Source organism: Vicia villosa, linkage group LG1 (genome assembly GCF_029867415.1).
Source record: "Vicia villosa cultivar HV-30 ecotype Madison, WI linkage group LG1, Vvil1.0, whole genome shotgun sequence".
Lineage (NCBI taxonomy): Eukaryota > Viridiplantae > Streptophyta > Magnoliopsida > Fabales > Fabaceae > Vicia > Vicia villosa.
Genome location: NC_081180.1, coordinates 114,825,254 through 114,827,860, shown reverse-complemented (window position 1 = coordinate 114,827,860; position 2,607 = coordinate 114,825,254). Strand labels below are relative to the sequence as shown.

The 2,607-nt window shown below is 40.9% G+C and overlaps 1 non-coding gene across 1 annotated transcript; it reads right to left on the bottom strand.

The window, feature by feature from the left end:
- Positions 1-1,275: 1,275 nt before the first annotated feature.
- Positions 1,276-1,380, bottom strand: LOC131645428 (small nucleolar RNA R71). The gene has a single exon (XR_009297050.1). It is a non-coding gene; the product is annotated as a small nucleolar RNA R71 (small nucleolar RNA).
- Positions 1,381-2,607: the final 1,227 nt, after the last annotated feature.

Sequence of the window (2,607 nt, the reverse complement as noted above, 5' to 3'; positions counted from 1 at the left end):
TCTGATTTCCTATTTTAATATTGAGTCGTATTTTTACGGAAGTAAATTACATCCTAAGGTCTAAAATCAAAATAACGAAAGTGTGAGGTTTTTACCGGATAGCGGTCATCGAACATCAACTCTAAATACAGCGAGAGCGCTTTAGAGTTGATTATATTTTATTCGACTTTCAAAAATTATTTTCAGTTTGTAAAGATTTAGCGAGAGCGGACTTTAGGACTGATAGTATAATCTAAGTCAATAAACACGAAAGTGTGAGGTAAAGGTTTTTAACTCGAATAACTTATTCTGAAAAGTGACTCCATTTATTTAAAATATGCCATTAAGTTGCTAAACCCGGAAGTTGGACTATTGCACACCGGTGTCTAAACACCCGATTAATTAATTATTGTTTATCTTAGTTTAATTAAGTTTCATTTCTAAAACCAACGAATATCGAAAGCCTTAGCTGCCAATTGCAACGAAAGACCGTATTATTTGACCCTCAGTCCTTGTGGGTTCGATATCTTTTAAAACTTAACGACTAAGCTGTATACTTGCAGCGATATCCCGATTGACTTATATAAAATCCCGATCAAGTTTTTGGCGCCGTTGCCGGGGACTGATTTTAGTCAATAGTGCGATTTACCCGTTGCGCGATAGACTAAGGCAACAAATTTTATTTTCCTTTTACGTCGATTGTATGCCAAGTACTCGCTCAAAAAGCGATACCTTAGTACGAACGACGAGCGAACCTGAGCGTCTTATTAACGTAAGACGAGCTATCAGGAAATACTGTTCAGATCACAACATTCCCTTTCCCCTCTCAGATTCCGAAAAGGAATCAGCCGCTAAGTCAGAATCTGACTCCGACCAAGAATCCGAAGAAGAACTCAAGCCGAAAGTAGAAATGGCCGAAGGACCGCGAAACCGTCCACTCAGAGAATATTCCACCCCATCTCAACTAGAGCCCCAAAAGAGCATCGTTAACCCTGCTATTAACCGAAACGATTTCGAGCTGAAGCCGTCATTGATATCAGCCATTCAACAACGTCAATTTTCCGGTGTTCCTACCGATGATCCTAATGAACATTTAACAAAGTTCATCCAATTTGCTGATACCGTGATAGCCAATGGAGTAACTGCCGATGCAATAAGACTACGCCTTTTTCCCTTCTCCCTGAGAGATAGAGCTTGGGCTTGGTTGCAATCCTTGCCACAAAATTCTGTCACGACGTGGGAAGAATTGAAGACTGTTTTCTTAGCGCGTTATTTTCCTCCTAGCAAAACAGCTGCATTACGAGCACAAATCAATGGATTCAGACAAAAGGACACTGAATCTCTTTTTGACGCATGGGAGCGATATAAGGACATGATGCGAATGTGCCCACATCACGGATTAGAAGACTGGCTCGTCATTCATACATTTTACAATGGGCTGTTGTACAACACGAGGTTGTCAATAGACACTGCTGCTGGTGGCACACTTATGGATAAACCGTACGACGAAGCCTATCAACTAATTGAAAACATGGCTTAAAATCATTACCAATGGGGAAGCGAAAGAACTCCTGTGGAGAAATCTCAAACAAAAGGAGGAATGTACGAAATTAGTAGCCTAGACAAAGTGAACGCTAAGGTAGATGCCCTTACCTAAAAGCTAGAAAGCTTGACCTTACCACCCGCAGCCACCGTGGCTGCTGTAACTCCAAACTGCGAATTATGTGGAGTTCTTGGACATGCTGCCCCCGAATGTGCTATTTTGGCAGGAGTCTCTGTTGATCAAGTTAACTACGCTCAAGGGAATCCGTATTCCAACACCTACAATCTTGGATGGAAGAATCATCCTAATTTTTCGTACAAAAATAACAACGCTCTGTTTGTACCGAATCAAGCACCTGTTGTACCGCCTGGTTAACAAAAACCTCCTGCTAACATCCCTAATATGCCTAATGTTCCTATAAAGTCTAACCTCGAAATTATGATGGAAAATTTCATTGCTACCCAAGCTCAACAAAATAAGGATTTCCTCAACCAGAATGTTCACACCGGTGAACAATTGAAGCAATTAGCAACTAAGGTAGATGCCCTAGCAACCCATAATAAGATGTTAGAAACTCAGATTGCTCAAGTGGCCCAACAACAAGCAACTACTTCCGCACCTGCTGGATCATTTCCTGGTCAACCACAACCCAATCCTAAAGGGCACGCTAATGCCATAACACTACGAAGTGGAACTGAGCTAGATGGACCAATCGATCCAAGGCTTCAGAACCCAACCATGTATCAGAAACCTGATAAAGCGACTGAAAAACCAAGAGAACAACCTGAAACTGAAAAGGAGGATGAGAATGAAGAGGCATCTAAAAAAGAGAAACCTTACGTGCCTCCCCCGCCATATAAACCACAGATTCCATATCCTCGAAGACTTGCTAAGTCTAAGAATGAGGGACAATTTAAGAAATTCGTAGAGCTTCTGAAACAACTAAATGTTACCATTCCTTTTACAGAAGCTATTACCCAAATGCCCTCATATGCTAAGTTCTTAAAGGAGATCTTGTCCAATAAGAAGAAGATAGTAGAAAATGAAATTTTTACACTAACTGCTGAGTGTAGCGCTATAATTCA